Source organism: Bactrocera dorsalis, chromosome 2 (assembly GCF_023373825.1).
Source record: "Bactrocera dorsalis isolate Fly_Bdor chromosome 2, ASM2337382v1, whole genome shotgun sequence".
NCBI lineage: Eukaryota > Metazoa > Arthropoda > Insecta > Diptera > Tephritidae > Bactrocera > Bactrocera dorsalis.
The window spans coordinates 99209982-99225335 of record NC_064304.1 but is presented as its reverse complement, the minus strand read 5'-3'; the positions used below and the strand labels follow the sequence as shown (position 1 = coordinate 99225335).

General features: G+C 36.4%; 1 protein-coding gene across 6 annotated transcripts in view; it reads left to right on the top strand.

The window, feature by feature from the left end:
* Positions 1-15354, top strand: part of LOC105231519 (protein tincar) — a 176091-nt gene that overhangs the window by 62165 nt on the left and 98572 nt on the right. For 5 of the 6 annotated variants that reach the window (XM_049450477.1, XM_049450476.1, XM_049450472.1 and 2 more), the window contains one exon: positions 8655-8750. The exons of the other annotated variant lie outside the window; for it this stretch is intronic. The gene's annotated coding sequence lies outside the window, so the exon portion shown is untranslated. The remainder of the gene's footprint in view (positions 1-8654; positions 8751-15354) is intronic. 6 annotated transcript variants of the gene reach the window in all.

Below are 15354 nucleotides of genomic sequence, written 5' to 3'. Positions count from 1 at the left end.
CTGCAAGAACACCCTGTACTCTACACATGTATGTACATCTGACAACTCATCGACCTTTGCTGTCCATAACAAATAATTGTAAAATAGTTCAGGCGCATATACTTGTATTTCATAAAGACAATATACCCTTGGCTCCGTTGAACCTTAATGTAATTTTAGAATGCTTGTCAGCGCCATGCCGTTTAAACAAACGATTATGATGATTAACGAAGTAGAAGATAGTTGCTTAAGAAATCGAAAGTTTCCCTTTCTCCTCTTTGTCTTTGCTAAACCCTTGGCAGCAGCAAAAAACAAAAATTTTAATGAAATTTTATATGCGGGTTGGCAAAGTGTGCGTGTTTCTGTTCACAAATGTAATTGATAACCAAAGGGGCCAAAGTTTATTAACTATCATTAAAGTCAAGCACATTATTAAAAGTAAAGGGAAAAAGAAACATGAGAAATCCCTGTAAATATAGCCGAAAATGGAGTAATAACTGAGTATTCCATTGGAATGAGCAGTTTTTTGAGTACATCGGGAGGGTTATAGAAATCACCGTTATATTAATTTTAAAACAGCTTTTTAAAAAGCTGCCACTTATTTGAAAATTCGTAGAATTTAAAAATGTACATAAAGTTCTAATTTATAAACATGATATTTGTTTTTGATGTTTTATTTTAACAAGTTTTTCTCATATAAAAAATGATTTTTTTTTTAGAATTTTATATTGTTAAAAAAATACTAATACTAAAAAAATAATAATAGAAATTTTTGGACAAAAATATTTAAAACTCGGCCATTACGACGCCATATCCGCTGACCCCTTGGAAAAAAATTGCGCCCGCGTTGGTAGGATAACTCCTTACAGGATCATCTAAAGTGAATAATACGACTTTTAGTTAAGTAAAACATTAATTTAGAATTTGGGCGAAGAAAAAAACTGAAGATTAGATTTTTGGTAAACATTTCTACAAAAAAAATTAAAATTTCAGTGTAAATTTCCCGAATTTTTGTTTTCAAATAGTTGTAATCAAAAAAAATAACCTTTAACCAAGTCTTTAAGAATTGTATCTAGAATTATTAGAATTATTAAATGAGGTAATGCACCGCGACCTAGGGTCTATTGTGCCCTCTCCTATATCACATGACCTCACAGAGCCCAAGCAGCCTGAATAGTTCCAGGAGTTTGCTGGGCTCAAGCGAGGTTATGTGATCCCTGCTGATATACACTGAATCCAGGGCCTTAAGCCTTTTCCCACAGATTGCTGTGCAATCCTGGATAAGGTGTGCTGGTGTCTCCTGTTCCAGGTCGCAGAACCGGCAGAATTGTATCTCAAAGAGCTGTGTAAAATTTCATGGAGATCAGTTCAGTAGTTCTGGAGAAATCTTTCTAAACGACTTCAAAAACATAGTTTCCAGAAAAACGCGTTTAAAGACGGCGCGCTTAGTCTAGCTAGCCTCGAGCGCACAGGTTCTCAAAGCTGTAACTCCGAAACTATTACTCATATCAACTTAAAAATTTAGGACAATATTCTAGAATTTAATAAGACAATAAAATTAAATCGATTTTTTGAAACCCGTAAACCTCTGTAATCCCTTAAAAATGATATTTGGAAAACTAACGAGGGTTGCCACCGTTTAATAATTTTAATGAACAATTGATTAAAATCAAATATCACAATGTGACGAACAATGAGGAAGTATTATAAAGGCTTTAATTTGAATTTTTTGATAGAGTTGCCAACTATTTAATGAGATTATAATATTTATTAAAATTTATATTAATAACATTTAAAAATTAAAATTATTTTTGTGCATTTTTTCAAAATTACATTGAAATAAGTTTGGTTTATACAAATATTTCAGTTAAAAAATAATTCAAAGATGATTTGAGGGCCTGATACATGAATTGTACTATTATGGAATAATTGAAAAAATAAAATCGGATGCAGAAAACAAGTTTAGGAACCTCAAAAGTCTCAAAGTGATAAGCATTATAGGAAAATATTTTGAAACGCTCATAAAACATTTTTAATCGATTTCGGCACGATATTAGAAAATCTTCATTAAGAATACGGCAACTCTAACTTTTATTTCTAAAATATCAAATATTAGGAATTAGTAAAATGTGCTGACGTAGATAATCGGAAAGCTGCTACAATTGCAGCAAAAATTGAAATCAGTGTTATTCTATTGCGAAAGTCCATTTAGTAATTTGAGCTTTAACGCTGCTCGAATAATAAAGTGCAATAACTTTTCGACGCGACACATTCCCCGTTAGTCAGCAAACGCGATTTAATTTGAACCCTATCAAATATTCATATGTAGAATATTCTAAAACTCCACAAACTGGCCACTTTAGCTCAAACGTTTGTTGGTCATTTTCGACTTTTTTTGTCGACCGCTGACCCACGGGTGGTAACACTTACATACGCTCGTGTGTAGATTCCTAGATATGAGTGCATGTATATAAAGAAAGGCAGTGAGTGTCACGCCAAAAATCTGAGTGGCGGCAAAGCTTTTCCTTCGTTTTGTGCATATGAGGGATCGTTATAACGGTAAGCTTTAAGAGAGCTAATCTTCAAATTTTCTTTGGATTTTTTTTCTTAACGCCTACCAAATGGATAAAATATTTATTTGAGTATTTTTCTTGAGAAGATATCTAAAGCAAAAATTGGAGGTTTTTTAAGCTTATTTTTTCCCTTGATCCTTTTTTAACCCGTTACATTCCTACAGTCCGAGGTTAGCCCTATGAACGTTTATCCTGGAAGGAAAAAGAAACATATTTTTATCATTGATTAAATAGTTTTCGAGTTACATGCAATCTCCGATGGCGCTAAAGAAAACATCATCCACTGCAGCACTGATTCCGACTGAAAACTTGGAAAAAAAAAAAACACATTGAGGGCAGGGCTTCTAAAACCCTTCGAATTTGGCACTACTGCAGAAGAGTTATTGTCCCAAAATGGGACTTGTGACCATACGTGGTCCGTTGACTCTATACAAGTGTCGGTGGCTAACGTATGGTGCGGTGGTGGATGGTATTATCGAAAAAGTTTAATACGGCACCCCAGGAACAGGTGTAATAGGCCTCCTTGCTGGGAATTACGGGCTATGTCAACTAAGCCTTTGGAGTTATCCTTGATATTCGGCCAATTCATATACAAGTCAAGTATAAAGCAATGCTTACGGCCGGCCTTGATTTTAGACTATTGGAGTCAGATTTGGCGTCACCACGGGCATGGTATCTATCATATTCGACTTTGTTAGCAAATTGGGATTAATTTGGCAATACGACCACGCAAAGGAGATACTTAAGAAAGAAAACAATGTTATCATTCCCCAATAGATATTGTTCGGCCAATGGTTATCGTCAGTTTTAACGGCGAAATCCTTAAGCTGTCCCAAGTCGTTCAGCTCCTTCAAGTGATGTTTGAAGTAAAGAATTCTAAAAGAACAACACAGGCCATATCACATAGTTACTTTGAGGTAATGTTGATGGGGGATAGACAAAAAAGCTCCTACTTTTTGATAAAAGGTTATCACAGAACATCTACCCTTTAGATGATGAGACGCTGGAACATTATTTATACGAATGTTCAGCCTTCAGCGAGATGAGACGGGACATATTTCATCAAGGCTCCATCTTAAAAGACATTGGGCTACTGGGGTGGTAAAGAATCAAGTTTTTTTTTACCAAATCAACTGAGTTGGTGGATAAGTCTTAATCTGATTACCATCCGGGACCACAATGGACCTAATTTTATAACAACAATCACACATACACATAAAAATTAACCCCCTGTGAATTGTCTTTTAAAACACAAATACTTGTTCCTTCACTTACGGCACACAATTAAGTGGCTTTCATGTAAACATACTTTAAGTAAAACCAGACAACCGTCATATTCCTTAAAACACTCATACATAAACATTTGAACTTCCAAAAACTTTCGAACAAAATATATAACAACTTTGTTGTTTCCACAACTGAACTACAACGGCGCCCTAAAACATATACTCAATGAAGGACTCGTGTCTGTACATAATTGTTGCTTACATAATTGCTTTTATGATTATGAGTCGCAGGCATTTGAAGGAGTGGCTTGGTGGTCGGGTATTCTTCTGGCTAATGTTAATGTCGGGTCGGTTGGGAGGTGATGTTTCGGTTTTATAGTTTCCTTTCAAGCATATTACACTGAAAACAACAACAATAACAATAACAACAACAACAAAACAACACTTTGTAACAATTTAACACTGAAATTATGTAAACTTGGTTTGTGGTAGTAAAACTTAACACTACCGGATGTGGTAATGTGTAACAATCACCTGGTGGCCGTTCTTTTATGACCAAAAATCAAAACAAAACTCCGCCATTTACATGGATTAGTAGTTTATATAGTGTGCACTTGATATTATTGTGCTGTATGATTGTAATCCATGGAGCTTTAATGTCTTCTACTTACCTTGTAATTTGGTTCGACAAATTTGTAATTGAAGTAGGCACGTTCCGCAGTTATAAAAGTGTACCAATGGGGTGCCGGTGTCGATACCGTTTATAAAGGGTTATGTTACCGTTCAGTAGAGACTGTGATCAGGTTAACCTTAGCAATTTTAATGTCGAAATCCGAAAACTGCATATTTGGTGTCGACTCTCATTTTAGCTCTCAGATAGTGCTATCCATTGTCAATGATCCTTTTGTTTACATTTAACCAAGTCCACATCCATTGTTTACATTTAGCCAAGTAAACAACCTTTGTTTACATTTGGCTTCGTGGACCCTCTTGCTTACATTTTATGGGATCACAGTACATTGTCAGAGTACTGTCCACAAATATGCAAACGAACACATTCTGAAATTTATTCAATAGCTATTTAACAGATTCGGTAATCCTGTTATATGAAAAATCATAAGAAGAACAATAACAACTATGACATTTCGTTACAAAAAATTGATATTATCGCTAAACAATACAACTGAAGGAACGATAAGGACTTAAACTTCAAATAAGGTGCGCCGCTTCATAGCAAACACCTACACTTACGCTCTATCGCAAGATTACTAAGGTTACTGATTATGAGAAGCTGTAAGAACCTTAAAAAAGGTCGTCTTATACTCGTAAGTTAAGGGCTTACGTGGGTTTTGAAATTCCAAAAAATCGTTTTTCTATTTTCTTTTTTTTTTTTAATACTACTCAAAGTTTCAAGGCAATCGCGTCGTCGTCGGCTACCAACCGTACTTCAATCTTTGATTATGGTTTTCTGCACACATTATTTTCAAAATCGGTGTCAAGATTTCTCAGAAACTAGTGAAGCGATTTTATTGAACATTTTCACAGTTCTTCTAAATAGGATGACTTCGGAATCAGAGGATTACAACTATTTTTTTCAAGTCAAATTTTTTGTAAATCCTTTACGACTTATACTAAACTACTTACTAACCGATGATATTTGAGTTTCGGATTTTGGATGAATACTTCGACCACTGCGAGTAGAAGTTTTTGGGCGGTGCCTCTGGAAACCAATTGCCAATGGCTGAATTTCCAAAAAAAAAATATTTAAAAGTAACCAATTTTTATTCGAATAGCTATTTGTTTTTTGATATGCTTAAAAGTTCTAATAAATTTATACATGTATTCGCAACTTCGGCTAAGTAGAATTACGGTACGTTCTCTGTTAATTTCCCTCCGTAAAGTCAATGGAATAAGAGCCAATAAAAAATAACGTGAGAAAGACACATGTGATTAATAAACAGACTGCACACTAACAACAACACGAAAACTTTCGACACTCGAATTATAACTTTAATATATCTCAATGTGTTTATGCGGATAATAGTCTGATAATATGGTGCTCAAAATGGTTTACTAAAGATATTTAAATTTTTCTATACACATTTAACTCACTCAATCTTTTACCATAAAAAAATAACAACAACAACTTAGAGCTACGCGAAACGAGCTTTTATATTGCTTTTTAAAACTTTGCGCAACGGCTTAATTACCATTGCACGCCAAGCGTTAAATACACAACAACAAAGCGCAATCTACGCCACAATTGTCCTTATCTCAAACAGCTGACGAGTGCGGCAATTTGTGGTGGCGAAGACTATGCTTCTACTTCTGCTTCTGCTTAGAGTGAAAATTAGTTTGTTTTGTTTTAATTTTTTTTTATTTGCTTTTATTTTCCCATTGCACGTAAGAGGATCGAGAGCGGCGCTTATTAGGCGTTCTGCTGCGCTTCTTCTTCTGCTTAGTTTTAGTTTTAATATTGATTTTTATTCGTACGGGTTATGTCTGTTGGTAGCAACACGTCCGGAAAGCCGAAAGACGCTTAATGTGTTCAATCCAATTAAAAGTTTTAGCTTTAGTTGAGCTATCGCGTCGGCGTCTTTGGCTAGTTATTGGGTTGCCAGGTTGTCGGGCCAGGCGCCCGCTCAAACGAAACCAACTTAAGCTAGTAATACTTGGAAGGAAAAAGGAAATATAGAAAATAAACGAATTAATTTAACAAGCTCGTGCACGGTGGGCCGTTTACATACTTGAATGGGTCGCAAAAGGTGCCTGCAACTTTTCTTCTGATGGCGCTGGACAGGTGTGTATACATGTAAGGTCGGTTATTTAATCTGGTTTTGAAAGTTCTCTTTGATTGAGATGGGTTTCAACAGTTGCTGCGAAGACGTCTTCATTTACTATTTAGCTACGAATCTTCTTTGAAAGAGTAATTACGCCATTTAAAACAGCGGTAAGTGTGAAAAAAAATTTTAAATTTGAATCGCTGATAATATTTTTTTATAACAATTTTGATTAGTGTGACAAGTTGAGTCGATTTCGACAAGTCTTTATATCTGTCCGTTTGTATACATGCGCACTAGTCCGTTAGTTTTTGAAATATCGAATTAAAACTTTGCACACGTCTTTTTCTAACTAAGTCACTGTCCTTGGTCGGAACCTCCGATATCGGATCGCCATAGCATATAGTTGCCATATAAGCTACCATAAACGATCGGAATCAAGTGCTTGTATTTTGTTTTTGTTGCCGGAGGAGGAATCATCGAAAGATACCGTGTTGTTTTAGACGGCATGCACGATTCATCCTACTCGCGCACCAGTGTTAATGTAAGTGGAACTTAACTCCCTACTCTAACTCCGTCTCCTCTAGCTCTTTATTTTCCTTGCGCAACCGTCGCTTAGCAATTTACGTTAGGAGAAGCTTTAGACGGTTGGGCCTCGATCTAAAAATTTTACGACTCCCAGTTGGTCATCCGTATTTCGCTCTTTCTCTGGCACTCTTTTCTTCTAAGCTCTATTAGTCTATCGCGCTCCATTCTTTAACAAAATTTCACACCTGTGGGGAACGTATCATGTAGGGTAAATGTTTTCAGGGATTAGCCTATTTTTCATTTGACGAGATATCTTCATGAAATTTGGCATAGATTATTGGCCAAGGTAATTATGCAATATACGAGGAAAGTGTTCAGATTGGACCACTATAGCACATAGCTGCCATATAAATGGACCGATCAAAATCAAGTTAAACATCTTTTATATTGCTTTATTCTATAAAAAAAAATGTGAAGGTTATTATTTCTGCTATTTTTCTATTCACTTCACTGTGCGACGTAGGATTACGGCGCTAAATTCTTTATGGTTAAGTTAGTGCAATACACAAGAACCAATAAAACATCGACACACTCACACTACTGCCTGCCTACACGGCGCTAGACTGGCTTTGCAGTCTTCTTCGCCGCTTACGCCTTAATTAATGACAATGAAACACGCAAACTGTGGCTATGAGGTCAAAATACGTGTCGGATTTGAACATTAAGTTCCCAGTTCGAAACCAAAAAGTACCCTAGATGCAAACACAATGCTAGTTGCCTGCTCTACACTGGCGCCTGCACTCCAGCCCGCTCTAGTCGCTTGAAAAGTGCATTCTCTTTCGAAGTTCGGGGTGCGGGGTTCGGTGCTCGGCGATGCAAAAGTTCGTTAGTTCATGCGGTTTTCGAAAAACAAATGAAAAAAAGTAGAAAATAATGTAAATTACTTAAATGGACTTAAGCGTATACTTAACTATCGCAACACAAACACATATATATACATACACAGACACACGACAGGTAAATAATGTTGTAGTAGCAGGAAGTCACAGCGAAACCATAGAACACACAGCAGTAAAGGAAATCTATGTTCGCGCTCGTGTGCATGTGTGTATGTGTGTGTGTCGGGTGTGGGCGCTTGATGTGCGAAAAGTCAAGTCCACACTTTATGCGGTCAATGGCTGACGGCGGTTAGTTAAAACGAAGCGGAGAGTGTGCGGCAGTCAAGGAGAAATAGCAACTTAAGCTGAATTTAAACAAGCTTGCGTGCTTAAAAGGAAATATATAAGTATATGTGTGTGTGAATTAATGGCCACTAATACCAGAAGTAAATAGTGTTTTTGTAGGGTTACTTGTGTAGCGCCAAAGAACCCTTCTGCAACTTAAGCGTCTAACAAATCTTCGTAATTAATCAATTTGTGGCGCACACTACGAGTTTTTAACTTAAACTGAAATGTTGTTGTAAACTACAATTTATACTCATATATGTCCACAATCCTCTTAGAAGTTTAGTACAATTTATTTTTAAGTCTGAAATTAATTTACATTGTTTACCTTTCTTTTGATTGCAGCTACCTATCGGCTTGACGTACTATATACATATCCAAAAGTCTCAAAACTTAATGGCTTTGACGGTTTGCTATTTTGCATTTCCGTCGCTTTAAACGGTGAGTTACGTACTTAATTTCTAAGCAAGTTGGAAATGAAAGGTGAAAAGTGCTTTCCAGATTGCACGAGGTTACAATAGTCTATGTCTTTTAGATATTCTTCTTTTACGGCCTAGAGATAAGTGAGGTCGTTTTGGTCCATTCGGACTAGGTCATCCAGTGTAGCCGCTGAACTACATATGTCAATGTCGTTGTATATCTCATACAGCTCATCGTTCCATCGAATGTGGTATTCACTGTTGACAATGCACAAAGGGCCATAAATCTTCCTTTCCCTCGAAAACTCGTAACGTCGAGTCATTAGATGTTATCATCGTCCATTCCTCTACATCTATAACAGAACGGAATAATGAGTAATCTATAGAGTTTGGTTTTAGTTTAGTTTTAGTTTATGGACCCGATACAGTTTCCATTTCCACCGCACAACGATGGTTTCAACGTTTTCGTTCTGGTGTAGAGGTGGTCGAAGATGCGCCACGCTCCGGAAGGCCTGTCGTCGAAAATTGCGATCAAATCGCTGAATTAGTCGAAAGAGACCGGCATAGTAGTCATCAAATTGTTATAAACCATTTGAAGAAGCTTGGAGTCACTAAGAAGCTCGATGTATGGGTGCCACACGAATTGATTCAATAAAAATACCGCAAGACTTTTTTGACAACCCATTATATAGAAAGCATATAAAGCTTAACTTATATGTAATACAATAACTCTTGACTACTCCAATTCTGGCTTTGATGTTTGTTGTTAAGAAAATAGTTTTTACCTATATTGGGTCGTTCACTAAGTAATTTCGTTTGATGGCAAGAGCTGATCTAATTGAATTGTTTCGTAGCCAACTTCACATTTAATCGCTTTACCGTTAAATATTTGAATAGCTGATATGTTAGGCGTGACTAGTTTTGGTTTGGTGACCTATTGAAGAATGAAGATCGAAAACAGCATTTTTGGTATTTTACTGTTTTGCTATCAAACGGGTAAAAATGAGGTTCAAGCCAAGCGAAAATTATGTGATATATACTCGTAGTATACTGAAAAGATATGTTGACCGAACACTAATACTAATACACTAATACTCGTACCACAATTGGCTTACAAAATTTTGTTCTGGTAATTTTGTTCTTGAGGAAACACCACGTCCTGGAAGGACTCTTGAAGACGATATGAGTTGTTGACTCGGCTATAATCGCGTAAGCGGTGTCTACGCCAGTAAAGAAGAAGAAGATATATGGATTTGTCATATTCTTATCGAACAAAATTCGTCGTATTTGCTCAAAAAAAAAAAGAAGTGATCGCATTGTTGCTGGCGACGAAAAGTAAGCTGTTTACAAGAAAGTAAAGCGGAAGAGATTATGGTCTATAAAGGTTGAACCAGATCAAACTATTTCGAAGGCTGATAGTCACCAAGAACAGGTTATGTTGTTTGTTTGGTGGATTTTAAAGGGATCGTTGATTTTGAGTTTTTGCCCGACTATACCACGATTAATTCTCAAGTGTATCGTGATCAGCTGAACAAATTGAGTGATCCAGAATTGATCAATAGAAAAGGTGTAGTGTTCTATCAGGATAATGCGAGACCTCATGCAAGTTTAATGACTCGCCAAAAGCTTTTATAACTTGAATGGAATGTAGCACATCCGCCATAATATTCAGACTTGGCACCTTCGGACTTGGACTTGTTTCGGTCTCTGCAGTATTTTTGGGGGTGGGAGAACCTTCACTTAAAATCAGGACGTCAAAAACCATTTAAATCAATTTTTTGCCTACAACAACAATTTTATGAGCGTGGAATGAATGTCTTGCCCGAAAGATAGCAAACGATATTGTATCAAAATGACATATATATGACTTCATAAAAAATTTTACCCAATAAAAAAATGTGTTTAAATTGCACTAAAACACGAAATTGTTTAGTGAACGACCCAATATATTAAGCCACCATTACCGCAATGTCCGCTCTGTACGAGATTGTATCGGCGTGTTGGTAAATGACTAAACTAAATTTCGGTAGCGACTTATCATTATTGACAGCTGGCAGCTGACAGCAGTTAGACAGCGTGGCAAGTTGTGGTGGCTCGGGAGTTTTTGTCAACAGCGCAGCAAAAGCAGTTGCTTGTAATTCTATTACGACTGTTGGATTTCAGCATGTTTTCCATTTGGAATTCTAGCTATCAATCTTTCAACTACAAATACAAATACAAAGGCCACTCCGGCATACAAGCATATATGGTTGTGTACACACATAGTCACACGAGGATATTAAATGCCAAAACGACGTTTTCCACCGAAAATTCTGACATTCCAGCTAAGCAGAGGGTTCGTTAGTGCCATATGGCACGACAATGGATTCTGACTATGAGTGCATATTAATACAAGTAGAGTATATGGGATGGTATCGACAACAAAATACTGCATGTAAAATTTATTCATACTTTAGTAGTGCCATTTTTGGTTTTTCATGTGCTCTGCTGATATTTTTAATCTTTCACCAGAAGAGAAGCTCAGCTTTAACGTAGCCAGCGAGATATGTGTCCGCTAGTTTTCAGAACAAGATGAACAAGTCAGAAATAATGGCGTTCAAATCCAGTTCATACGCAGAGGACAAAATGATATAAACGGATTATTTGTGCTAAAATATGGTAGTTAAAGGTAGCCTACTCTAAATTACAGATTTCTTGCTTTACATTCAGATTATTTACTAACTTTTGCCAGTACTCGAAATCGTTATTTGCTACAAATTGACAATCGATTCACTTGAATTTTCTCTTTTAATTTCCAAAAGTGTATTGTTTTCGCGTTCTTTGCGACTCTTTCAAATATTGTGTGTACTCTCACTTTTCCAATCGCTGCGTGCATCTCTTTGCATCAGTCCAAGTAACGGGTGATTTTTTTGAGGTTAGGATTTTCATGCATTAGTATTTGACAGATCACGTGGGATTTCAGACATGGTGTCAAAGAGAAAGATGCTCAGTATGCTTTGACATTTCATCATGAATAGACTTACTAACGAGCAACGCTTGCAAATCATTGAATTTTATTACCAAAATCAGTGTTCGGTTCGAAATGTGTTTCGCGCTTTATTTTGTTCAGCGATGAGGCTCATTTCTGGTTGAATGGCTACGTAAATAAGCAAAATTGCCGCATTTGGGGTGAAGAGCAACCAGAAGCCGTTCAAGAACTGCCCATGCATCCCGAAAAATGCACTGTTTGGTGTGGTTTGTACGCTGGTGGAATCATTGGACCGTATTTTTTCAAAGATGCTGTTGGACGCAACGTTACGGTGAATGGCGATCGCTATCGTTCGATGCTAACAAACTTTTTGTTGCCAAAAATGGAAGAACTGAACTTGGTTGACATGTGGTTTCAACAAGATGGCGCTACATGCCACACAGCTCGCGATTCTATGGCCATTTTGAGGGAAAACTTCGGACAACAATTCATCTCAAGAAATGGACCCGTGAGTTGGCCACCAAGATCATGCGATTTAACGCCTTTAGACTATTTTTTGTGGGGCTACGTCAAGTCTAAAGTCTACAGAAATAAGCCAGCAACTATTCCAGCTTTGGAAGACAACATTTCCGAAGAAATTCGGGCTATTCCGGCCGAAATGCTCGAAAAAGTTGCCCAAAATTGGACTTTCCGAATGGACCACCTAAGACGCAGCCGCGGTCAACATTTAAATGAAATTAACTTCAAAAAGTAAATGTCATGAACCAATCTAACGTTTCAAATAAAGAACCGATGAGATTTTGCAAATTTTATGCGTTTTTTTTTAAAAAAAAGTTATCAAGCTCTTAAAAAATCACCCTTTAGATATGTGTTTGTGTAGTCAGCGTCAGTAGTTTGAATATTGACAAACACACCCCAATAAAGTCAATTTTATTCAAGAGCGTTGACAGCGCAACTTTATAAGTTCGTTGGAAATAATATACACATGTCGTCAAAATAATAAGTACGGCAAATAGCTGTATAGCAGAGTAGTCGATGGTAAATTTGTTGATATATTGTTTCTATTTTGGCTCTCAAATAACCCGCATGGTGGTGCTGAGACAATAAATGCCGAATTCATCAAAAGAAAAGTTAAAATGTTTGCCTTTATAGAGCTGAAAAGCTTTTCAGTACGATTCTGTCCTACAAAACGCACTGTACTCTTTGATATAAGAAGAATATAAAAAAGAAATCCGTCAATCGAGCAACTGAAAACTTGTGTAATTTAACTACCCAACCCCTCAAGATCATTTTATACAACCTTAGTTGTTATAATAATCTAGTGTGATCCATTTTGAGGTTCCCCACTTTTTTAAGGAAAAAACACAGAAACTTCGTATTTAATGTGGAATATTTATAATCATTCGAAAGAACAATCTTTACCATTAATTTTTGAAGATTATGTCTTTCAAATGTTGGCCGTGTCTAGGTCTTTGTTGGTCCTTCCGTTGAGTCCAATTTTTGATGACCCGTTCGAGCATTTCGATTGATAACTGGTGAATGACATGGGTGATGTTTTGCTCAAGAGCCTGAATCGAAGCAGGATTGTACACATAGACATTGGACTTTACATATCCCCACAGAGCAGGGGTACAATAGACCTAAAGTCGCGGTGCAAGCTTCATGTAAAAAAGTTGCGTAATTTCATTGTCGCACATCCTCTGTATTCCCTTAACGAAGAAATTTTTGCGTAAATTAAAAACATGCTTTATATATAGCACGTAATTATTAATCTGACGAGCGCTGTACGTTACCATTTGAGTAAAAAAGTGATTTTGTGCTATTTTCTCGCTCGTATTTTCGCCTGTCAATCACTATAATCAACTCGCTGTCAGCAGTCAGGATGCATTAAGTGCTTTGAAGTTTTTCTTCTTGAACATTTTTATTCCCACGAAGTTTAATTTAACATCATCCGCTGCAGCGGGTACCAACTTTACATTTCACTTCTGCATTTGTTGTACGTTTTTTTTATTACACATTAATAGTTTTGTCGTTTTGTCGTTTCGTCGATCATTTTCAATTTGCTGAGTGTTGTCTTTTTTTAAATTTTTCCAAAATGATTGCCCCGTGTAGATTCTGTTAATGCGTATCTCGAAGTTTGATGTTTGTTGAGTATGTTCTAGGAACTGTGGTGAGTGCTGCCACCATCGCACTCTGTGTGTTTTTACAGCTGATAGATTTGAGTTTTTTAGTTTAAATGAACGCTTCGTACTCGTGTTTCGGTCGCAGTTAAGGCGACTTGCGACTTATACTCTAAGAATTCTTACTACACCACTTGTTTTAGCGCTTTCCCATGACATTTGTTGGCACTCTCTGACAGCATTGTTCATTTATTATAGCAAATAAATCAATTTCTTAGAAGAATTTTGTTAGATTTTCCACTTTGCTGCCGATGTCAATAAATGCATTTTATTGTCTCCGAAAGGGCTATACTGAGTCGAGCTTATACTGAGTGAAGCGCGCTCTAGAATTTTTGCGACTTGTAATATATATTTTATGTATAATTTGATTTTGTATTGCCGCTGGCATTGTGCGATTCGCTGAGTGACCCAATTGCATATATATATGTGTGTGTGTGCCTTCATTTCTATTGTGTGGCGCCCGCACGTTTTCTCACTGGAAACTAAATATTTATTGCTTTGTTTGTATTTGCTCGCATCTCGCATCAACATACCGATACGAGTATATGGTATGTATGCTTATATTTTTTAAATCTTCGTATTTATTATTGTACGCGACTGCGAGTCGGGAAATCTTGCGCTTGTGGGGATTAAGTTGCCAATTTGGCGCTCCATAAAGTCAATAATAACGTTGATTATTTCGTAAATTTGCAGTTTTCTGTATAAAACATATAAAATAATATTTATTTATTGAATTCTTACTCGTGTTTTTTATTTTCTTTTTTGAAGAAAGTTAAAAGAGATACAAATTTCTTCCAAAGAAGTTATAAATTTAATATAATTGCTAATTGAAAATAACTTTTTTCCTAAAATATGTTGGTGAATTATAAATCTGAATAGAGAATTGACCTATGCACTTTGATTGTTTTTTCTTTCAATTTAGAGTTCATTATTGTATATATTTGTTAAAAGACAAATTTGAAATGGCATTGCCGCTTAGATGTTAACAATTTTAAGCTCCTATGGTTAATTTTACTTTGAAACACAATTGCCACAATCTCGCCTGACCAATAGCGCATACTTTACTTATTGACGACGCCATTCAGCCAGAAATGAGCCTTATCGCTGAAGATGATTTTTCGATGAAAATCTTGATCATTTTCAAGTTGTTGTTCAGCCCCTTTTACGAACATACGCCGACTCTGGTGGTCAGTTCTTACGTCAAGGCAGCAATATTCTCGACACTACATGCATTTTTTACCTCACGGGCACGTGAACATTTTGTACTGTGCATGTGGATACAAATTTTTCCACTAGACGCTCAATTGTTGATCTGACAGGACGATTATGACGACCATTAATTGAACTTAGCGCTCTTAAAGTTGAGGCCAGTGACTATGAATTTCGGTAATAAATTTTAATAAGTTCGACTCGTTGTTGGATCGTATATCTTTCCATGATGAAATGGCAAAAGTTACTGAAGAGAAATGTCAAAATAG